The 25379-nt window shown below is 37.4% G+C and overlaps 1 protein-coding gene across 3 annotated transcripts in view; it reads left to right on the top strand.

Moving 5' to 3' along the window:
* Positions 1-25379, top strand: part of FRYL (FRY like transcription coactivator) — a 256547-nt gene that overhangs the window by 25443 nt on the left and 205725 nt on the right. For all 3 annotated transcript variants that reach the window (XM_038556047.1, XM_038556048.1, XM_038556044.1), the window contains exon 2: positions 12302-12477. The gene's annotated coding sequence lies outside the window, so the exon portion shown is untranslated. The remainder of the gene's footprint in view (positions 1-12301; positions 12478-25379) is intronic.

Genomic DNA, 25379 nt, shown 5'->3' with positions numbered 1-25379 from the left:
GTAAAAAGTCAGTGTCTAGATTTTTTTTTTTTTCACGTTGATATCCAGTTGTTTTAGCCCATTTGTAGAAAAGACTCTTTGCTGCATTGTATTGCTTTTGTTCCTTTGTCAAAGATCAGTGTGGCTGTGTTTATGTTTGTTTCTAGGTTCTCTATTCTGTTCCTTTGATGTTCCCCAATATTATACTGTAATATTGATTTTCTTAGGTTTAAATCTTGAAGTTGGATAGTGTCAGTCTTCCAACTTTGTTCTTGTCCTTCAATATTAGCTATTCTGAGTTTTTTTGCCTCTCTGTATAAACTTTAGAGTCAGTTTGTTAATATCTACAAAATAACATACTGGGATTTTGATTGGGATTACATTGAATCTATAGATTAAATTGTGAAGAACTGACATCTTAACAATATTGAATCTTACTGTCCATGAACATGGACTGTCTCCATTTATTTAGTTTTGTGATTTTCCTCATATAGGTCTTGTGAACATTATGTTAAATTTATACTTAGGTATTTCATTTTGGGGGGATGCTAATGTAAATGGTCTTGTGTTTTTAATTTCAAGTTCTGCTTGTTCAGTGCTGATATATAAGAACACAGCTTTTATATATTAACTTTGTATCCTGCTACCTTGCTATAATTGCTTATTAGTTCCAGGTGTGTGTGTGTGTGTATTTTGGTTTTCTATTTAGTGATCAATCATGTTATCAGTAAACAGTTTTATTTCTTCCTTCTCAATCTGTATATAATTTATTTTCTTATTGCATAGCTAGGACTTCCAGTACAATGTTGAAAAGGAGTGGTGAAAATGAACATCTTGCCTTGTTCTTGATCTTACTGGAGAAACTTCTAGTTTTTCACCATTAAGTGTGATGTCAGCTGTAGTGTTTTGTAGATGATCTCTATCAAGTTGAAGAAGTTGCCCTCTAATCCTATTTTACTGAGAGTTTTTATCATGAAGGTGTGTTGGATTTTGTCAGATGCTTTTCCTGCATTCATTGGTACGGTCATGCAATTTTTCTTTTTTAGCCTATTAATGTGATAGAGTACATTAATTGATTTTCAGATGTCTTTTGGCTGGCCTCTAATGGCTGCATATAATGAATTAGGAAGTATACCCTCTGCCTCTAATTTTTGGAAGTTATTGTAGAGAATTGTTATAGTTCTTCCATAAATGTTTAGGAGAATTCACCTGTGAACACATCTGGGCCTAGTGTTTTCAGTTTCAGAATAATAATTCATTTAATTTTTATTATTATTAGTTTTAAAGATTTTATTTATTCATTCATTGAGACACATAGAGAGAGAGAGGCAGAGACACAGGCAGAGGGAGAAGCAGACTTCACACAGGAAGCCTGATGTGGGACTCGATCCCAGGTCTCCAGGATCACGACCTGGACCGAAGGTGGTGCTAAACCCCTGAGCCACCCGGGCTGCCCCAATTCATTTAATTATTGATCAAATTTTGAAAAATAAATATAGGGCCATTCAGATTATATTTTCAAATAATTAGTCCATTTCATCTAGGTTATTAAATTTGTGAGCATATACTTGTTCATTGTATTTCTTTATTCTTTTTTTTTTTTTTGTATTTCTTTATTTTAATTTTCATGGGCTCTGTAGTGATGTCCCCTCTTTCCTTTTTGATATTAGTAATTTGTGTCCTCTCTCCTGTTTTTCTTAGCCAGCTGTTGGTTTCATTGATTTTTCTCTATTGATTTCATGTTTTCAATTTCATTGATTTCTGCTCTAATTCTTATTATTTCTTTCTTTCTGATTACTTTGAATTTAATTTGCTCTTCTTTTTGTAGTTTCCTAAAGTGGAAACTTAGATCGCTGATTTTAGTTCTTCTTTTCTAGTATACACATTGATTACTATAAATTTCTTTTTTTTTTATAAATTTTTATTTATTTATGATAGTCACAGAGAGAGAGAGAGAGAGAGAGAGAGAGAGAGGAGAGAGAGGCAGAGACACAGGCAGAGGGAGAAGCAGGCTCCATGCACCGGGAGCCTGACGTGGGATCCGATCCCGGGTCTCCAGGATCGCGCCCTGGGCCAAAGGCAGGCGCCAAACCGCTGCGCCACCCAGGGATCCCTGATTACTATAAATTTCTACCTAAGCACTGCTTTTGCTACATCCCACAAATTTTAAGTATTTTCATTTTCAATTTAAAATATTTTTTGAGATTTCTTCTTTGGCTGTGTATTATTTAGAAGTGTGTTCTTTAATCTCCAAGTATCTTGTTATTTTCTCTAGTTGTCATTTTTTTTTTTTTTTTTTAGATTTTATTTATTTATTTATTCCTGAGAGACACAGAACAGAGAGGCAGAGATATAGGCAGAGGGAGAAGCAGGCTCCTTGCCTGATGTGGGACTTGATGCCAGGATCCAGGGATCATGACCTGAGCCAAAGGCAGACATTCAACCACTGAACCAGCCAGGTGCCCCTCTTCTTTTTTTTCTTTAAGATTTTATTTATTTATTTGAGAGAGAGAAAGATTGAGCATGAGCAGGGGGAGGGGCAAAGGGAGAAGCAGTCTCTCTACTGAGCCCAGAGCCCTATATGGGGCCTGATCCCAGAACGCTGGGATCATGACTTGAGTTGAAGGCAGATGCTTAGCTGACTGAGCCATTTAGGCACCCCTCCAGTTATCTTTCTGTCGCTGATTTCTGGTTTAATTCCACTGTGAACTAACAGTAGACGTTGTAGGATTTTTGTTATCTTAGGTTCGTTAAGTTATATTTTGTGGGCCTGAATGTGGTTTGTTTGGTGAATGTTCCATTTGTGCTTGGGAAGAATGTGTATTCTGGTCTTGCTGAATGAAGTAGTCTAGGGATGTCAATTATATCCAGCTGATTGATGGTGTTATAGAATTCAACTATGTCCTTATCGATTTTCTGCCTGCCGAATCCGCTCATTCCTAAAAGAGGAGTGTTGATGTCTTCAGCTATAATAGTAGTGACATTTATTTCTCCTTGCAATTTTATCATTTTTGGCTTATGTATTTTGATCTGTTGTTAAGCATATACACATTGAAGATTATTAGATCTTGGAGAATTGACACTTTTGTCACTACGTAATGGTCCTCTATCCTTGATAACTTTCCTTGCTTTTAAATCTGCACTGTATGAAAGTAATATAACTGTTCCATTTTTCTTTTGATTAGTGTTAGCATGGTATATCTTTCTCCATGAAGTTGCTATTTTTTTTAGGTAGACTTTATGCCCAATGTGGAGCTTGAACTCATGACCCTGAGATCTAGAGTCGCGTGCTGAACTGACTGAAACAGCCAGGAGCTCCTCCATGCAATTACTTTTAATCCATAAGTGTCTCTACGTTCATTCATTCATTATTTAGATTTTATTTATTTATTTGACAGCACAAGCAGGGTGAGTGGCAGGGGGAGGGAGAAGGAGGCTCCTGGAGGAGCAGGGACCCCATACAGAACTTGATCCCAGGACCCTGGGATCATGACCTGAGCCAAAGGCAGATGCTTAGCTGACTAAGCCACCCTGGCATCCGTGGCTTTACATTTAAAGTACAATCTGCCTTGCTTTTTGATCTACTGTGACAGTCTCTTTCTTTTAATTGGTGCATTTTAGTTGATACTCAAATTGATTTTTTTGCTGTAGCTGAATTAAAAACTACCATATTTGTGACTGTTTTCTAATTATGGCCTTGTTTTTCATGTTTTCCTTTTATTCTGATCTTTTTCTGCCTTTTATAGTTTTAATTTGAGCATTTTATATAATTCTGCTTTTTAATTGTACTTCGGAAAATTGTTTTTAGTCATTGCCCTAGAGTATGCAGTATACATTTACAACTAATCCAAATCCACTTTCAAATAATACTATACTATTTCATGAGTAGTGCAATTACCTTATAATAAAGTAATCCTAATTCTTCTCACCCTTCCCTTTTTTTTTGTCATTGCTATTTTTCATTTCATTTGTATAAGCATACATAATTGAATATATTGTTGCTAGTACTTTGAACAAACTGCTGTTAGCTCAATTAAGAATAAGAAAAAGCTTTAATTTTAGCCTTCCCTTACTCCTTTGATGCTTCTCCTTTCTGTATATATGTGAACAGTCTACTGGCAATAAATTATCTTGGTTTCTGTTTGAGAAAGTCTTTATTTCTCCATTACTAAAGGATGATTTTGCAGGGTACAGAGTTCTAGATGGTTTTTTTCTGTCAATCTGTTAAATATTTTACTTTACTCTCTTCTTGCTTGCGTGGTTTCTGACAAGTCAGATGTAATTCTTATCTTTGCTTCTCCATAAATAGTATATTTTCTTCCCCCTCTGGCCTCTTTCGGGACTTTTTATTTTTGATTTTCTGCAGTTTGAGTGTGATATGCAGGGTTGAATTTTTTTGGCATTATTCTGCTTGGTGGTCTCTGAGTTTCCTAGATCTGTAATTTGTTATCTGACATTAATTTGGAAGAATTCACAGCCATTATTGTTTCAAATGTTTCCTCTGTTCTTCTAGTATTCCTATTATGTATATGTTACATATTTTGTAGTTGTCCTACATTTCTAGGATATTTCTATTTTTTCCAGTCTTTTTTCTTTTCAGTTTTTTATTTTTTATTTTTTTTATTTTAGAGAGCAAGTGATCAGGGGAAGAAGCAGAGGGAGAGGGAAAGAGTACTGAACAGACTTCTTGGGAGTGCCTGGCTGGCTCAGTTGGTAGAGCACTTGACTCTTGATCTCAGGGTTGTAAGTTCAAGCCTCATGTTGCATTTAGAGATTACTTTAAAAAAAATCTTAAAAGTACAGGTTTTCTTACCCTAGCACTGATCTCCATGGAGGTTTCTATTCCACTAAATTGTGATTCTCTGTATTTGTTTGTTTCTTCAATGCTGGGAGTAGTGATTTGCCTATGACTACACTTTTTTTTTTTTATGCATCTAAGAGTTGTTGCTTTTTCAGTTCATCTTTTTACTTCATGTTAGGATGAAATGGTAACTTGGAGAAGTATTATTTACTGAGGTGCAGTGCAGATTTAGGGGGATGTATTAAGAGTTGAGTTTGAGGTCCTGTATGGTGTCCAAATGGATGGTTGAATTTTTGAGGTTTGTTCTCAGGAAAAAAGAATGGGCCTAGAGATATTATCTGTATGCTGACAAATCCCAAATTTGAATGTAAGGCCCCGAAACTGGAAAAGTAAGGTCATTTAGACATAAATGTCAGTGGACAAGAGGTGAGGTGGGAAAGAGGCAGAGGAATTGCAGCTCATTTTGCAGTCTAAGTGAAGAAGGCCTTTCAAAAAGAAGGGAGAGAGCAGCCCGGTTGGCTCAGCGGTTTAGCGCCACCTTCAGCCCAGGGCGTGATCCTGGGGACCTGGGATCGAGTCCCACGTCGGGCTCCCTGCCTGGAGCCTGCTTCTCTCTCTGCCTCTCTCTCTCTCTCTCTTTCTGAGTCTTTAATGAATAAATAAATAAAATCTTAAAAAAAAAAATGAAGGGAGAGAAATGCTGCTGTAGAGTCAACTCAGGTGAGGCCTGATATTGACCTTTAGATTTCACAAGGTGTGGAGGTCATCAATGACATTGACAGACGGTCCTGTGGAGTGGAAGGTAGAAAGCTTTACATTAGATAGAAGAGAAAATAGAAACAAGAAGGGAAGCAAGTGAAATACTGCATAGAGGCAACTATGTGGATGACTTTTATTATAAGAGGGAGCATAGAGATGCTGCTGACACTGACGGGTTCTGTGGTCAAGGGAGGTCAACATTCTGATCACCAATTCCAGGATGCATGTGTATGGGGTTTTCCCACACCACATGGAATTCTTAGACACCAGCTGGGTGTCCTACAATTCAACTCCATTCTGATACTACCTGGAGATAGCCTCAGATCTTACAGTTTAATGGCTGAGTCCTACAAGACCATCTCCACCCTCCTCAACCCCCAGCCCTAACAGAAACACTTCAGATGCCAGTCCAGGTTGTCAACCTATGCTCCTGATCTATTGGCTATAGATGAGAGGTTTCAGCAAATTCCTCCTCATGTTCAATTCATTTGCTGGAGTGGCTCCCAAAACTCGAAACATTTTACTACAGGTTACTAATTTATTATAAAAGGATATACAACTCAGGAACAGCTAGATGGAAGACATTCATAGGGCAAAGTATGGGGAAAGGGCTCAGAGCTTTCATGCTCTCAGAGGGTGTCACTTTCCCCACACCTGCATGTATTCAACACAGAAGCTCTCCAGACAGATTCCATCCTTTTGTGGTTTTTTTGTAGGTTTCATTACACAGGCATGATGATTATATCTTTGGCCACTGGCAATTGATCCAACCTCCAGCAATCCCCCTGACACCGCGTAAGGAGGCAGGGTGACACCGAAAGTTCCAACCCTCTAATCACATGGTTGGTTCTTCTGGCAACTAGTTCTAATCCTTAGGTGTCCTCTCATTAACAACAAAAGATACCTTTAAGGCTCTCATCACTTAGGAAATTGTAAGGGTTTTAGGAGTTCTGTGCCAGAAATGGGATGAAGACCAAATACGTATTTCTTATCAGAAATCACAGTGTGGAGGGCTCTTTTTTTCCCTTTCCTTAAGGTGGGCATCATTATGTTTGTATGTAGACGGGCATGGTCCCTTGTGAGTGGAGAAAAAAAGATGTAGATTTTTGTCAACTTGAAACCAGTATTCTCAGTTTTAAAATGTGGCTTGGAGATGGTTGGTGTTGGGCTGAGTTTTCTCTACCCCACCCTATTAAGGGAAACTTTGTAACTTTCTTTTATTTCTCTCTTTTTGGCTTGCTTAATCTTATTGTGTATCTTGATAGATTTTTATCTTTCTCATTTCTGGTAAATAGTGATTATTATTAGGAAGTTGAACCAATTGTGTATAAGAAAATGTAAAAGACATTTAGCGGGGAATGTGTTTCCTAAGACCCATTGTTTACCACAAAAAGGAAACCACTGACTTCTTACTACATCAGTGAAGATAAAATTATTTTGTGAACACAGTACTTCTTTTACGAGTAACATTTTTCATACTGTGCTCAGAAATTTTATGAAAACAATAAGTTAATGGGAATTGTAAGCTTTGTTATAAGTAGGGATTTATGTAGAGAGGGCCCGTAAAAGTCAGATTTCACTTCATAACGTTTTAAAATTCTTCTAATTTAAGATTGGAGATATTTGCTATAATTTTAAGTTATGAAAAAATATAGTTTAAGCAGCTTAAATGTTAGGTATTTGATTCTTAATTTCTTGAAATGTAATAAAAATTTTAACTCATTTGAGGGAGAAAACCTAGCAATACAGGTTGGTAAGAATATTTACTTCCATTCTGAAGCAGAAGGAAATCAAATTACTGTGCATATAGCTAATATTATAGTGAATATACTTAAGGTGTAAGTTGACTATATATCTCATAACCTTGTAGCTCCCCTTCTATTGTAAACTCAAGTTTAGAAGAGAAGTCCTCAGGTAAAGTTTCATAGAAACAACAAAATTTGTAGAACATAGGGATGTTATAATAGATTTGGGGTCATTGAAGACCAAGCCTCTTGGACTTTTCCGTTAGAATTCCTCTACCCTTGCCCTCTACTGACCTCCACTTCCCATCCCCACTTGGGGGAAATACCTCTTAAATACATCTTTAGCAGTAACAAAGTCTCCCAATTTCTGAGTATCTATGAAATGTACCAATGGAAAAGCATCTCAGAAAAGCCAGAGATTGTAAGATGTTTAGATTGTAAACTATATTGTATAATAGACACAACTTTGTTATATAAATGTGACCCTTGTGCTAATATAGTGATTTCCAACTTTATTTGGTCTACGTATAATTTGCACGTAAGGAGATAAATGTATATATGGATATATGTCAGGTAGTGATAAATTCTGTGATAAAAACAAAGTGGAAATAGGAAAGTAATATAGGAGGCCTACCTGATACTGCGTGGTCCCTGAGCCAGCTGCCTTTTTCTCATTTCCGCTACCTCCTCAGAGTTGTGTGGAGTTAATTGTGAAACGTACCTAGCAAATGCCTGGTATCATATACCGAACTACCCATCGTGTGTTACTCTCCTTCCCCCCACCCCCTTTTTTTTTTGGTAGTTTAAGTCCTCTAAATCTCCAGGATATAGAGTATGTGTAAATCATAAGTTTAAACTAGAACTCATGGTGTTCAAGTCCTTTGCGTGGTTTTGAGGTGCCGAATGAACCTTGAGGATATATGCCTAGTGAAATAAGCCAGTCACAAAGGACAAATCCTGTGCGATCCCACTTGCGTGAGGTCCCCAGAGTAGTCAGACTCATAGACAGAAAGTGGAATGCTTGTTACCAGGGGCTGGGGAGAGGGAGGAATGGAGAGTTAGTGTTTAATGGTCACAGAGTTTCAGTTTTGCAAGATGGAAAGAGTTCTGGAGATGGATGGATAGTGGTGATATTTGCACAACAGTATAAATGTACTTAATGTCATCGAACTGTACACTTAAAAATGGTTAAGATGGAGGATGCCTGGGTGGCTCAGTTGGTTAAGCATCTGCCTTTGGTTCAGGTCATGATCCCGGGGTCCTGGGATTGAGCCCTGCCTTGCTCTCCTGCTCAGTGGGAGGCCTGCTTCTCCTTCTGCCCCTCTCCCTCCTGGTTCTCCCTCTCTCTCTCTCTCTCAAATAAAATCTTTTAAAAAATGGTTAAGATGGTAAATTATATGTTAGGTGTATTTTACCACCATTTAAAAAAAGCACATGTTGAAACTACTGTTTTTGATAAGGCATGCCTTCCTTTCCTATTCTTGGTAGTAGATATTACTGAATTAAGTTGTCCCCTCTCCCCCATTTTATTGAGATATAATTGACAACACTACATAAGTATACAGCATAATGACTTGACATATATTGTGAAATGATTATGAATCAAGTTGCTCTTGACTAAATAATGAAACCGCTCTTTTTACATCATGAATCTGTATAAGATTCCCATCCACTGAAAAGTATTGGTTATCAGAAATTTTCATTAACTTTTGGAGGTATGAAACCTCAAACTATTGTTTTTAGAGGTATCAAACCTTAATCTATTGCTTTTAGAGCAGAGTGTAGTATGGCTGGAAAATACAATTTTTGGTTTTCTATGTCCATTTAAAAAATATTTATTCAGCACTTAATTCTGTTGAGTGAATAGGAGTAACAACATTCGTTGAGTAATATATGCTGGCTCTTATTTTATACTTAATAATACTTATAATATTTGTAGCACTTTATGATTATAAAATAGTCCTTGAAGGTATGACAGTTGAGAAATCCAATGCTCTGATTGGATAAGATTTTAGAGGAATTTCAGTGCATAGAAACAAAGAATGGACATTCCGGTTGGAAAAAATGATGTGGGTGTAGGAATGGGATATGTTTGCACAGAGCAGAGGTCAGCCTGACTGAAGTCTAGAGAATATTAGGGAGATGTGCTAGCAGTTTCCATTCTGCCATTAGGCCCTTGACTTTGAGGCTAATGAATTTCTGGACTTTATTCTGTAGGGGTTAGGAGTATCACTGTAGATTACCAAGATTTCATGATCATAGTTGCGTGTTTGGCAGCAATCTCTGAGGTGCATTGGAGTACTATGATCCAAGGTCAGATCCACGATAGAATGGGCACTTAGAATTCTTTTGAAGTTAATAAGGAAGAATATTTTAATGTTTAGTATTGGGGCCGTGAAATACTGGGGATTGAGGATAAGTTGATAGGTGAGAAAGGAGAGGCACAAATGTGTGGTAAGAAGAAATCAAGAGGAGTCTATGGTGCATGAGTATAAGTGAACAAAAAATTATTTGTTTTTGGTTTAATGGTCATCTGAATATGCAGGTCAGATATAAGTTTAATTTTGAAAACGGAGGATTTAGGGAATTTAAGAGCCTAGAAAGAGGGATTTCAGCACCCTTGAATCAAATTTGAAGAGTTTACATTGGGCATCCTCTTCAGTTTAAGGGACAAGTTATCTGTAGTGTTCAGGCCTGTGGTGGGCCTGGGAACTTAAAGAGGAGAAAAGGTTCAGCCTCTCTGAGATGGAACTTGGTAGGTCAACGGTCACTCTTCAGAACGTGAGATACAACGGTAGGAATAGCGGTACACTTGTCAGTGTTTTATACAAACTACTTATATAGAGTAGACTTTCTCTTATATGATATTGGTTGTATAATCAACCAGTAGTTGGCTTGGCTACACAGAAAATCTGTTTAAAATGAGGAATCAGAAGAAAGATACATACCTTAAATATTTTATAATTGAAAAGTATAAAATGCTTATATATCATCAATCATTTGTATAGATCAGGCCTTCTCTTTAGGATATTTTTTCTTTTTTTTTTCTTTTTTTTTTTCTTTAGGATAGTCACAGAGAGAGAGAGAGAGAGAAGCAGAGACATAGGCAGAGGGAGAAGCAGGCTCCATGCACCGAGAGCCCGATGTAGGATTCGATCCCGGGTCTGCCAGGATCGCGCCCTGGGCCAAAGGCAGGCGCTAAACCGCTGCGCCACCCAGGGATCCCTAGGATATTTTTTTCTTTTAAAGGACTTGTCTTTTTCAAATCCTGTAGCTTAATTCTCAGATGAAGCAATATTTTTTGCACTCATATTTTTGATGTAATTTTTAACTATATTACAATAATTATTGCAAATACAATTGGCATAAACAGATTTTGGGACATATAAAATTTACTCGCAATTCAATTGCTAGGGAAAAAATAAGATGGTGTAATACAGAGGAACACCCTGCTTCCCCCAAGAGGAAATTGAAACTCAGAAGTTCTGACTCATTTATAGTTGAGGATTCACAAGAGTCTTGTTTTATCTTGAATCCAATGCCTGTCTCATTATATAGTGTTGCAAGGTGATAAGGAATAATACAGGAAATATTGGTTAGTGGTGAAGAAGACTGCAGACTATATATATATATAGGTATATATATTTTTAATATAGCAGCTTCATTAAGATAAAATTCACATACCAGGCAAATCACCGGAGTGTACAATAGTCACAAAATTGTGCAGCCATCATCAAATTGATTTTAGAACATTTTCATCATCTCCAGAAGAAACAGTGTACCCATTAGCAGTCCCTTCTCATCTCCCCCACCCCCACTCTAGTCAACCACTGATCTATTTTCTCTGTGTGTGTAGATTTGTCTATTCTAGGCATTTTGTATAAATAGAATCATGTAATATGTGGCCTCTGTGGCCTTTTGTGATTAGCTTCTTTCACTTAGCGTAATGTTTTTAAGATTTATCTATGCTGAAAAAAAAAAAAGATTTATCTATGCTGAAGCATGTATCAGTACTTCATTCCTTTTTGTGACAGAAATACTCAAGTATTCCCTTGGATGGGATATACCACATTTATTCATTCATCAGTTGATGACATTTGTGTTGTTTCTGCCTTTTGGTTATCACAAATAACACTAGTATGAAGATTTATACACATATTTAAAAAAAATTTATTTATTTATGATAGTCACACACAGAGAGAGAGAGAGGCAGAGACACACAGGCAGAGGGAGAAGCAGGCTCCACGCACCAGGAGCCTGACGTGGGATTCGATCCCGGGTCTCCAGGATCGCGCCCTGGGCCAAAGACAGGCGCCAAACCACTGTGCCACCCCAGGGATCCCTATACACATATTTTTGCATGGATATAGTTTATCATTTCTCTTGGGATATACCTGAGAGTGGAATTGCTGGGTCATATGTAACTCGGGCTGTTTTCAGTATTTTACTTTTACAGATAATCCCACAAGTCTTGCTGTACACTATTTTGTGACTGTATAAGTATATCTAGGCAGAATGTCCCAGAAAGAGGATTGTTACCACCAGCAACAGAAAGTGCTTATCTCTTAGGGTACTTTGGGGTGTACCTTTGGAAATAAAGGCAGTTTCTGGGGTCATTTCCCTAAGTCTCATAAGGTATATGTCCTCAAGTACTATGGAAGCACTCTTATGATCGCCTTTGTGTCATTAAGAAACAGTTGATTATGTTTAGATGGTAAGAAAATAATTTATAATACATCTTAGAAAGATGTTATGGGTGGCCAAAAAAATCTTTAATTTAGAACCTGCCAAAGATGAATTCTCATATTTTTGTTTTCTCTCTCCAGATCGATTCTTTCCCCTTGTAGTTGAGATTTTTATAAAGAAAGTTCTTCTTATCCAGATTCTCAATTATAAAAACTAATTTCAATAATGATATTTGTTCTGTGAAAACTAAGATGTTACAACTTCTGTTTTAAACATGAGTGTTAACTAATAACCAACCATATTTCTTTCTTTTCTCTTTTTTGTCTTCCAGCCTTTAACATTCCATATTCTGCTTTGTACATGGTGAATCACTACTGCTTTGCACCAGTGTGCCCACTTGTGTGCCTCTAAAGTACAAGCTCCAGATTGAAAAAGCTTCTAGATGGATCCTTTCCAAAATTGGTGTCTTTTCTGCAAACTCTGTGCCTCAACAACCTGTTCTAAGTGGTAAGGATATGTGCTTTTTATTTTTTCTATTTTCCTTCCTTCCTTCCTTCTTTTCCTCCCTTCCTTTCACAGAGAACCCAAGGGGGAGGAGGGGGAGAGGGAGAAGGACAAGCGGACTCCCCACTGAATGTGGAGCCCAACGTAGGACTCCCGCCTCAGACCCTGAGATCATGACCTGATCTGAATCCAAGAGCCAGTTGCTCAGCTGACTGAGCTACCCGGGTGTCCCAAGGATATGTATTTTTTAACAGAATAATAGAAATTTGTAAAAGCAATTTTTGTTTGGATTGCCTTCCCCTTTATTATGCCTTCTCTTCTTACATATGAGTAATACCTGTACTTTTTCCCCCCAATTTTTAAAAATCACATCTAAAAATAGCAGTAACATTAGGTTTTTGGAGGTTTCAAAACAGTCTTTCCATAGAAGATTCTAGGTCCAGTATAATATCTGATATTTATAAGGAAAAAATATAAAAATATGTAAACAACTGCATATGTTCATTATACACTCTAACTGTACTCTGTAATCCCTTATTGGAAGGTTGAGGTAGTTCATCCTGTTACTGTCTTTTCCTCTCTATTTAGGTACTTTGAGTCCATTGGGTCAAGAACATCATCTACTTCCTATTGATGTACGTTATGTAATTACATATTTATGGAGATGATAAGAGAGGTGTGTGATGCCAACTCTTCTTTTTTTAGCCTGGTACTGTGTGTGCCTTTTCATATTCTAACAGTTTTTGGAAGCATAGATGCTAGTTAGCCAACATGTTTTTTGAACATCCCTGAGATTTACCCAATACATTTTTGGCTGGGGTGGGACAGAGGAGTAACATTGAGCAGAACCAGTTGCTGATTTGGGAGACCTTTAAAAGAAAATCATTGAAGTAGGCTCATTTTGAGTGTTACTCAACAAATATTTACCAAATGCCTGCTGTTGATGCCTGAAAATACATAACGACATTTAGCAAGGTAGAGAAGTCAGTCGCCAAATGGAACCCATGGTGTTAGATGAGGATGCGAGGTAGGGAGGTGGAGTGAAGAATGGGGTACATTTTGGCCCTAGTTCTAATCATTAATTGCATACTGTTCTTGAGCGCAACTTAATTAGCCTTAGTAGACCTCAGTCTTCTCATCTGTGCAATGAGTGAACTAAAACTAAATGATTTATAAGGTATTGTCGTGCTTTCATACATCTAACACTTTAATAATTGTAATGAACAAATTGGCAGATTGTTGGTCTTTTGAGGATAATTTTCTTCTGTAGCCCTTTTGATTGAGAGATTTTTAGGCTCTATTCTTTGAATTACAGGGTTACAACCAGGCTTTCACTTAACATCTTCAATTAATTTCAATTAATTTTGTTTTGAAGTTGATGTATTTCTCTCCCCATTTTTATCCTTCTCTTCTATTGACATCTAGACTTTCCTTTTTTTTTTTTTTAATTTTTTATTTATTTATGATAGTCACACACACATAGAGAGAGAGGCAGAGACACAGGCAGAGGGAGAAGCAGGCTCCATGCACCGGGAGCCTGACATGGGATTCGATCCCGGGTCTCCAGGATCGCGCCCTGGGCCAAAGGCAGGCGCCAAACCGCTGCGCCACCCAGGGATCCCGACATCTAGACTTTCCTGTTATTTGACCCAGATGTTCCCTTTCTCTTGTATCATGTTGGCTCTCCTTATGCTTCTTTGACCTGCCTAGCCTCCATTATTTTTGCCGGCTAGTTTTCCAAGATCACTACATCTTAGACCAGAGCTTCCAGTCCTGAGACTCTTACACCTACAGATATGTATTGAAATAAGCTTGGGAGAAGGGTGTGATTCTCTGGCAGGTAGCTGGAACTAATTAGTTAACCAGCGTTAGTTCACCAGGACTGGAGCCCTAAAGTTCTGCATACTGCTCACACCCATCCCTTCTTTCCTTAGACTTCACCATCACCTGGAACACTTCTATTTCTGAGGCTTTGGGAAGTTTCTTGTCATGATCATCTCCCTCTGTCACATCCCACTTCTCAAATCTGTTCTTAGTCTTTATTATGACTTGCAGTTTCTTGGCGTTTTTTTTTTTTTTGTTTTGTTTTGTTTTGTTTTTTTTCTAACCAAGTGAGCTATTTCCTAGCCTCATTAGCTTTCCTCTTACCCAAACTCCATGATTGTTCTTGCATCTTATATTCTCTTGCCTTTTTAAAATTCTGAGGAACTGTCTTACCAAATCTCAAACCTAAGTTCATTTGCCATATGTATCCTTTTCCCTCTAGTTCTGGGTGCTTGATATAATTGGAAACAGACACATGACTAAGTTTGGATTTACTCAGCAATCATGTACTTGATCTCTGAACTGGTTTTCAAAGTTGGCTTCCTACCATTCCTTTAAAAGATCTCACACCTTAGTCACAGTCCAGTTGCCTTTCTGGGGTGATCTAGCATACTTCCTGACCTATTCTTTTTACATCAGATTTTTTTCTGTGTTGGAATAAGAATGTTTTGCTTTATTTTTTATTTTTATTATGGAAAATTCAAAATTTATACAAAAGTAAACAGACTAATGTAATGAACCTTCTTGTACTCATCACTCAGGTTTAATAATTACCAAGTCATGACCAAATTATTTGTCTATCCCCCACCAACTTCTCTCCCACTCCTGTATCATTTTAAAGCCAAACCTAGACCTCATAAAATTTATTTGTATTTCAGTATGTATTCTTGAAATAGAAGACCTTCTTTTAAAACATACAACCTCAATACCATTATTACCTTTAAAAAAACAGCAACAATCCTAACATAATAAAATATCCAGTTGACGGTAATTTTGATTCTTTTGTGTATTTTCAAAGCAGTTGACTTGATTGAATCAGCATCTAGATAAGCCCTCCCTTCCGTTGCAATTAGATAATTTTTCTCCTAAGTTGTGTGGTGTGTTGTCATCCCCTGCCCACTTGGTCCTTAAAATTTATTTATTGAGCTAAAAAAAAAAATTTATTTATTGAGCACATTGGGATGTAGATGTGGACAATCCTGATTACATTCCTGTGAAGTGATTAAACCTACTCCTCTGTCCTTTGTATTTCTTGTTAATTGGTAGTTGGATCTAGAAACTTGCTCAGATTCAGGTTCAATTTCTTTTGGCAAGTCTGTGTGTTTTGACAAGTGTCTGTCTGGTGCACACAGTTTTTAGTTTTCCCTCTAATGTTGATTAGTTGCCATTTGTGCTCAGTGTTTTAGATCAGGGGATGGCACACTTTCTCTATAAGGGGACTGAGAGTGCATAATTTAGATGGCTGTGGGCCATCTGGTCTCCTCTGATGCAGCTACTAAACTCTGCCCTTGTAATGGGAAAGCAGCCATAGACAAAATGTAAATGAATGGGCATAGCTGTGTTCTAATAAAACTTTATTTACAAAAACAGGTGATGGACTCCCTGCTGGAGACCTATTAAATAATTAGAGGTTGCAAGATACTGATGTGTTAATACTATAACCTTATTGTTCATTTATCATGTGAAATCTATAAAGAGAAACTGTTCCTCATGTACTATTTCTTACCTACTAGTACAGTTTGATTAAGAAAGATCAGAAAAAGCTTGATAGTTTCCCCTGGCTTACCAATTTCAAAACAATGAGTTGGTTATATTAGCCCTCTTCTCTCAGGATTGCCCCTTCTCCTCTAGACTCATTAGATACTCTTAGATTTAAATATAATGGATTTAAAAAAATTCATTGTCACTATTTTTATCGATGCTCAAATTATTTAATCTTTGGCCAGTGGAAGCCTTTTAAAGTTGCTTACTGCGTTATTTTGACATGACTCTAGTAGTTTTTGGTAGTGATCTTGATTATCTGGTATGACAAGGAGTTCCAGACACATCATGTACATTGCCTCCCTACACCTGGTACACCTGGACCCAAGGGACCCTGATTCCTTTACTGGGGAATAGGATTACAAGACTATAGTCTGGGCTCTGAGGGTTCTCATTTCTGATGAATTGATCATTGTTTCTAAGTCTTTTCAGTAGTCAGAATTAGGGGAAACTTTTTAAGATAGAGAACCTCATGAGTTCATACTGATACTTCAAATTCTGTTTCAGCTATCTAAGATTTTTCTCAGTGTTTTTTATTTTACATCTATCTTTTTCTCAGCTAAGAATCCTGGTTCTTAGACACCAGTAATATAATTAGAATGTTTCATAATTACTCATTTTGAGTACCTCTGTGTGTTCTACACATAGCAGTCTTAGAATAGCAATACCAGTGTTAAAGGTTTGTCTCTGCCTTCTTTTGCTAACGTTATGTCTGTGAGATTTACCCATGTTGTATGAAACAGTAGTTTGGTTTTTTCATAGCTGTGTAGTATTCCATTGTATGAAATGCCCCAGTTTATTCTCCAGTTGATGGATGTTTGAGTTGCTTCCAGTTTGGAATAATTATGAATAAAGTTGCTGTGAACATTCTTGTGCATGTCTTTTGGTGGGCATAAGTATATTTTTTTCCTGGATATGTATCCAGCGATAGAGTTTGCAATTCTTTTTTGATATAGGACACATTCCCTTAGAAATGTATAGTCAAAATACTGTGTGTGCTAGTTATCTATTGCTATGTAACAAATCACCCCAAAACTTAGTGGCTTAACATAGCAATCCTTATCTCATATTTGCTATGGGTCATTTTTCTTAGGATGCAACCTACCTAACTGGATGCCTCTAGCTCATAAAACTGCAATCTCAGTGTCAGCTGGGGCTGTATTCATGCCAACACTCGGAGGGGGCACAAAGAAGCCTGGGGGTGCTTTCATGCCCACTTAGGTGATTATTGGTAGGTCTCAAATCCTTTCTAGCTGTTGGCCAGAAACCAGTTCCTTGGGCTTCTCCACAGGGCACTTAACAACATGGCAGCTGGTTGTTAGCTTGGAGCAAGGGAGAAAGGGTAACCAAAACGGGAGCCATGGCCTTTTCATAACCTCTTCTTAGAGTGACAACCTGTCGCATGCACTGCTCTTTCTTTTTTCTTTCCTTTTCCTTTTCCTTTTCCTTTTCCTTTCCTTCTTCTTTCCTTTTTCTTTCCTTCTTGATTCATGAGAGACACACAGAGAGAGGCAGAGACACAGGCAGAGGGAGAAGCAGGCTCCCTGCAAGGAGCCTGATGTGGGACTCAATCTGAGATCCTAGGATCCTGCCCTGAGCCAAAGGGAGATGCCCAACCACTGAGCCACCCAGGCATCCCCATTGCATTCTTTTTTTTTTTTTTTCCATTGCATTATTTTAAAAACAATTATTGTGGTGTAAAAACAAAACAAAACAAAAATATATATAAAATATATAACATGAAATATGCCAAGTTAACCATTTTTGAGTATAAGTTCATTTGCATTAAGTACTTGCACATTTTTGTATAATCACCACCACCACTCACCTCAAGAACTCTCTGTCTTTCCAAATCAAAACTCTGTACCCATTAAACATTGCTGACTCCCCATTCCCCGCTTCCCCCAGTCTCTGGCAACCACTATTGTACTTTTTGTCTCTGAATTTGCCTCTTCTGGGTCCTTCATAAGTGGAATCATATGGTATTTGTCCTTTCGTGACTTATTTCACTTAGCAGAATGTCTTCAGGATTCATCCGTGTTACAGCATGCATCAGAATTTCATTCCACCTTTTAGGCTGAATAACATTCCATTGTATGTATATACCGCGTTTTATTTACCCATTCATTTATTGATGGACATTTGTTTCCTCCTTTTGGCCACTGAATAACTGCTGTGGATATGGGTGTTCTGCTGATTTCTATTCTTAGAAGCAAGTCTCTAAATACAGTCCTTAATAAAGAGGAGGTAATTACCTATGGGTGTGAATACCAGGAAGTGTGGGGGTCATGAGGTCCCTCTCAGAGCTTGCCTACCATACTGTTTAAGTCATTCTTCATAATTGTTCTCTGTACAGTTACACCACCAACTGGTTATACATCTAAGTTTTTATATATGATTTTTGATACTTGATAATACTGAAATGTAATTTTGTTTTATAACTGTATAACAGCTTCATGTGGAAATTCCAAAGCCAAACCTGCAAAACAAGATTTATTCAAGGGAGTCTAATCTCTTTGCTTTCCCTTCTAAGTAATTGCATTCTAAAAACTTGTTTATTATTACACTTTTTTTTAATATAAGCAAAATATATATTCATATTCTGCCTTTCTCATATAGAATACTGTGTGCCTTGCTCTTTTCACTTAATATATCCTGGTGATCCCTTCTTAGCAGTAAGTTACTCATTCCTTTTTATAGCTACATTGAGTGAATAAACTGTAGTTCATTTAACCAGTTCCTAATTGGTGGGCATTTGAATTGTTTCTAATTTTTTGTTCATAGTACTGCTATGAATAGCCTTGTGCATATATATGCTTTTTAGATATTCGCCATTGTATATTTGGGGCAGATTCCTAGATGTGGAATTGCAGGGTCAAGGGATAAATGAGTATGCAGTCTTATTAGACATTGCCAGATTTCTCCTCGCATCTCTCTATGTTCCCATCAGTAATGTGTGAGAGTGCCTACGTGGCTGTACATAATCTCGGCAACAGAATATGTTGTCAAATTTGTGGGTTTTCCTTGCTGAATGGAATATCCTTGTCATGTTAATTTCTATCTTGTTATGAGTGAAATTGAATATCTGTTTTTAATTTTTAAAATTTATCTGTTGACATTTTAGAATCCCTTAACAATGAATTTTTATTTATTTATTTATTTTTTAACAATGAATTTTTAAAGATAATATCATAACGAGTTCACCTTGAGGTACGCGTTGGACTGAATATATTTTTATATGGTTAAGAGGCACGTGTGTTTCTTTCTCAGTTAACTATTTTTCTAGCCCTATTTTCTTTAGGTTTGTTGATAGTTTCTATTTTCTAAGCCCTTCACACATTAGGAATACCAGCGGTTTTTTTTTTTTTTTTGCCTGTTTTCTTCTTCCTGCCAGTTAAATACAAGTTCTTCTGACCTGCTTTTAGCTTACTTTATTTTGCTTCTCCTTTTCCAATAATGTTACGTTTCTTCTTCTGGCTAAGTGATCATTCACTGTTTGGTGATTCCACATCTCCAGCTCAGACTGACCGAATCTACGATTTCTGCAATTCAACATTCCCCAGATGGAATTCCATGTTATCCACAGACTTGATGTTCTTCTGTTCCCTTTATTAGGTAATAGCATTATCATTTGCCCAGTCCAGCACTTCAAGTGCTCTTTTGTGGTTTATTTATTATTCAGCAAGTGTTTGTGAAGCACCTGCCAGGTGCCAGCTACTGGGCAAGGCACTGGGGAACAAATAGTCATAATCCTACCTCTCAGGGAATAGTCTAATGGGGAATAGGTATTGATCCAATATATACACAAACTCACGTGGAACTTCTAGGGAATGAAAAGTCCAGTTTGACTGGCACGTGGTGGGGGCAAGAGGGTGGAGAGCCTTGAGATGCAATCTGATCTACTTTGTAAATCACTCTGGCTGTGATGGGGGGAATGCACGGGAGGGGGAACATGCAGAAGTTGGTTAGGAAGCTGTGGTAGTATTTGTGAAAAGTGTTGGTCCCCTGTTTGCTCAGTTGTGAAATCCTTTCAGCTCTACTTTGGTGCGTTGTTCCTGCCTCCCACAGCCTTAGTTCAGGAAGTTATCTCTTGACTACTCCAAAGGTTTTTTACAAACTGGTCCTGCTCTTTCAGTCTTTCTTCCTATCTGTTTCAAAAGGTAACTTTTAGAAATCACAGGTCTATTCACATCACCTCCTTTCTCGGAAAGTCATGGAGGGCTTCCTGTGTTGGTTAATTTTGTGTGTCAACTTGACTGGGCTAAAGGATGCCCAGAGAGTCAGGAAAGCATTATTTCTGGGTATGTCTGTGAGGGTGTTTCCAGAAGAGATTAGCATCTAAATCAGTAGACTAAGTAAAGAAGATCCACCCTCACCACCGTGGGTGGGCATCACCAATCCTCCCAGGATCCAAATAGAACAAAAAGGCAGAGAAAGGGCGAATTTGCTCATGCTCCTTGTGCTGGGGCTTCCATCTTTTGCTATCCTCAGACATTTGAGCTTCAGGTTCTTGGGCCTTTGGAGTCCAGGACTTAAACATACAGCAGCCCCCCTCTCCCCGCCCTGATCTTTGGCCTCAGACAAGAGTTACGCCATTTGCTCCTCTGGGTCTCCATCCCCCATGGGACTCCTACTGAATTGTACCATGGGATTTCATGGTCTCTAGTTTGCAGATGGCATATCATGGGACTTCTCCATAATCATGTGAGCTAATTCCCACAATAAATCTCTTACATACATATCTATATATGAATGTATCTGCTCGGTTCTGTTTCTGTGTAGTCTCTGAACCCTGGGTAATATACTCCCTCGTTGTGGAAAAATGAAAGCCCACCTGAAATTTGAAGGCTTTATCCTTTTTTTTTTTTTTTTTTTTTTTTTTAAGCTTCCAAGTATGGTCCTCTGAGACAGCTTTCCTTTAGGCAACCAGACTGATGTGTTTCTACATCTTTTCTTTAGCTCATGTTCATCTTCTGTCATGACATTTCTGCTTCTGGAATCCTATATTCTCTCTCTCTTTTTTCCCTGAAGGCTCTCCTCAAATCCTAACTGTTCCCCAGTCCTCCTTAAAAATCCTCAGTCAGGTTGACTTTTAACCCACATACCCTATTTTGTTTTTTGATATGTCAATTCTAAGATGTGTCACAGTGTGTGTTGTATTAGAAACGTTCACATATTTATTTGGAGTGCAAAGAAATATTTTTCATTTTTGTAACTACTCAATAGATATTTGTTGAATTGCATGAAATTAGGGAACATTCAGTGAGGTAGATCACTTATCAAAATCTCTTGTAAAAGAGACAAGTCTCAAGTACAATTTAAAAAATACCTTGTATTGAACCTTCAGGGATAGGACATCTTCCCTTTTGAAATGGTCTTTACAATTCAGTGAACATCAAGTCATACTCTCTGCACTAGTTGGACAAAAATATGTTAATATGGCAATATCAGGGAGCTCTTATGACTTGTGGGTGTGTGTGTGGCATATTTAGAGCATTCAATATTTGATTTCCATGGTGATGGAGAATGGCCAATAAAATCATGACTATGTAGCATATTACCTCTTCTCTTACCTGTGGTTTCTTGTGGACTAATCTTATACTTGGCTAATTTTTTTTTAATCCAGTATCTTGCTAGGTTGCATGTACTAGTCTGCATGTTGACAAATATTAGTATACTTGATCCTCATATGTGATTTCTCTTGTATATCAGGGCCAGCCAGCATCTTTCTTTTGTGAAGGGAAGAGAACTATCATTTACTGCCTGCAGACTTGCAAAAATGATATAAAAGTGCTCCATCTTTTTTTTTTTAATTCTTACAGATTTTCCTCTTTTTCTCATTTCTTTCTCCTTTCCCCTGCCTCTCTCCCTTTCCTCTTATAAATGAGGTTAAGTCACCTTGTCTGTTAATCTTGTCTGTTAATATAACTTAGTATTGTGTAACATAGATTGTGCTGCCCTCTCATATGAGGTCATTTCTCTGAAATTATAATGGAAATGGGGTTTATATAGATTGGTTTACATGTGACTTTTCAGATATTAATGCAACTTTTAGTTTCTTTTGATCACCTCTTGAAATAAGTGACTCTTTTTTGTCTTCTTATACATATTTATGCAATAAAAACGGTTGAAAGATTATAATAATTTTAACAATCCCAAATCGGCTTTCTTTTTGTCATTGGAAATACAGTAGAGACTAAACCTTTTAAATCTATTTTAAAATTAAATTTCCTTTTTTTTTTTTTTTTTTTTTTTTTTTTTAAATTTTTATTTATTTATGATAGTCACCAAGAGAGAGGGAGAGAGGCAGAGACACAGGCAGAGGGAGAAGCAGGCTCCATGCACCGGGAGCCCGATGTGGGATTCGATCCCGGGTCTCCAGGATCGCGCCCTGGGCCAAAGGCAGGCGCCAAACCGCTGCGCCACCCAGGGATCCCCAAAATTAAATTTCCTAAAGTCACGTTTCAAGTTTTTGGTGTTTCAGCAATATTAACTAGTGAGAAGCGTTTTGGTTATTTTAGGGTAAAAATATCTTCACGGAAATTCTTAGTGAGCTTGCTTAAGATGAAATTAGGACATTAAGTCTTAGTTTCTGCAATAGGATTTTTTTTTTTTTTAAATTCGAAACCTTAACTGGGACAGGTGCTTGTAGGTAAGAATCAAGTTATCATTTGGTAGTGTGATCTTCAATCATATTGCATTTAGTTTGGAGTGATGAAAGTTTTTATTTTTAAAACCAAGAACCTATAAAACAAAAAAATGTTTCATGTGGCTCATGCTTTGAGAGGTTTATTGAAAAGCTTAAGCGATAAAGTTGTCATAAGTGAAATATTGCATTCCACATAGGATTTATGTAACGAGTAGCGAGGGTGAAAAACTTGGTGAGATGGGAGAGGTGATTCAGTTCCTTGATTTGCACTCTCCACTCTGTTCCCTCTCTCCTTTCTAATCCTACATCAGTATTCCACCTTCAAATACAATTGCAATCTTAATCCAGAAGCCCGATCTATTAAAATATAAGCATTTGTTATGTTGTAATAAGTCCCATTTGTACCATATTGGAACTTTCTACACCACTCTCTTTCCAGGACAGTTGAGGAGGGATGGTCTCAGGACTGGGCGAGTCTCAGATTCCATAAGATCATGGATCTATCTTATTCACTGTTTGTGCCCTTCACTACCTTAGCTTGATAAACCGTTGGGCTCAGCAAATCTTCAGTTGGTATTTACATCTAGCCTTATAATGACTTGGATGTATATCAAAATTCTTAAGAAGAGGAGCATAACCTAAATTGGGAAGCTGGTTCAGAGACAGCATTCCAAGGGTATTATTCTGATGACCCTGAACTCTCCACTCAACTGAGCCAGGGACCAAATATATTGTCTTAACAGAAAGCAGGAATAAAGGAAAAGAGGCATACCAGGGACCTCGGAGAAAAAGGAGGATTTAAGTGGAGTGGGGGAAGTTTCATTTTAAACCACAGATATGGCAGGTGATACTTATATACTTTGTCAGATTTTCCCTATAAATGTAGAGACCGCTAACTGAATTTTGCACCTGATTGAACTATCACTGGTGTTTAAACTGTGAGCATCCATTTTTTGGGAACCATTTGAGGTTAAAGATTATTTTAAGAACTCTGACTAAAACAGAGGAATGTCACTTTCCTTTATAAAGCTGCTCTAGGACTTTTAAATTAATAGTAAGACTTTAACAGAAGATTGAATTTAGTCTTAAAGTGTCTCTGTGATTCGTTGGCATCAATGAGTTCTCCTTTTTCTCTTTAAACTTTTTTTTTAAAAACTTGATTTCTAGTTTCATATCACTGAGGTTAGAAAAGATGTTTTTAAATCCCTTAAATTCATTCAGACTTGTTTTGTGGCCTGCCATGTGATCTATCCTGGAGGATGTTCCATATGCACTTGAGAAGAAAGTGTATTCTGTTGATTTTGGATGAATTGTACTGTAAATATCCATTAAGTCCATCTGGCCTAATGTGTCATTTATGACTGACGATTCCTTATTGATTTTTCTGGATGGTCTACCCATTGATGCAAGTGGGTATTCAGACCCCTGCTATTATTGTATGGCTGTTTCTCCAGTCCTATCTGTTAATGTTTGCTTCATATATTCAGGTGCTCCTATGTTGGGTTCATAACTATTCACAAATGTTATATATCATCTTGTTGGATTGACCCCTTTATCATTCTAAAATGCCCTTTGTCTCTTCTTAAAATTTCTGTTTTGAAGTCTATTTTTTTCTGATATAAGTAGAGCTACCCCAGCTTTCTTTTGGCTTCCATTTATATGGATATCTTAAAAAAATTTTTTTTTTATTTAGAGAATGTGTGCTTGGGGCAGTGGGGGGAACAGAGGGAGAGGGAAAGAGAGACTCTTAAGTAGGCTCCATGCCCAGCTCAGAGCCCGATGTGCGGCTCGATTCCACGAGCCTGATATCCTGACCTAAACTGAAATCAAGGGTTGGATGCTTAACCAACTACGCCACCCAGGTGCCCCTGGAATATCTTTTTCTATCCCTTCACTTTCACTTTCTGAAAGTGAAGGGACTTCCCTTCACTGAAAAGGGATATAAATATAAATATAAATATAAATATAAATAATAAATTTACTGTCTATAATAAAAAAACTGCCGAAATATAAATAATAAATTATAAATATAAGGGAGTCTGTAGTGGGCAGCATGTAGTTTTTGTTTTTTAGTCCATTTAGTCACTCTCTGCCTTTTGGTTGTAGTATTTTGTCCATTTATATTTAAAGTATAATTATTGATACGTAGGTACTTATTGCCAATTTGTTAATCGTTTGCTGGATGTTTTTGTAGTTTCATCTCTGTTCCTTTCTTCTCTTGCTCTCATCCTTTGTGGTTTGATGACATTCTTTAGTGGTATGCTTATATTCCTTTTCTTTACCTTTTGTGTATTTACTATAGGTTTTGTTTTGTAGTTAAGGTTAGCTTTAACTGTAACAACTTATATCTACTTATATCTGTAACAGTCTATTTTAGGTTGATAAAATAGTTGCCAACTTAAGTTTGATCACATTTGCTCAACATTTTTACTCCTCCCCCGCATGTTTTTGATGTCACATTTTACATCTTTTTTTTTTTTTTCTTTCTCTTTTAATCCTCTCCCTGCTCTAACACTCAAAAAAGTGCCCAGAGATTAAATGCAAGGAAGCTCAAAGAGCCAAGTTAAGCCAGCCCAAGATTAGCAGGCTCCCTCCCACAGGGGCCAAAGTCTGGGCACGGAGGTCTCCAGTCAGAGCCTGGTATTAAAAGCTGGTACAGAATAAGGTGGTT

The sequence above is a fragment of the Canis lupus genome, chromosome 13 (assembly GCF_011100685.1).
Source record: "Canis lupus familiaris isolate Mischka breed German Shepherd chromosome 13, alternate assembly UU_Cfam_GSD_1.0, whole genome shotgun sequence".
Lineage (NCBI taxonomy): Eukaryota > Metazoa > Chordata > Mammalia > Carnivora > Canidae > Canis > Canis lupus.
The sequence above is the reverse complement of the archived record's forward strand: the minus strand, read 5'-3'. Positions and strand labels throughout refer to the sequence as shown.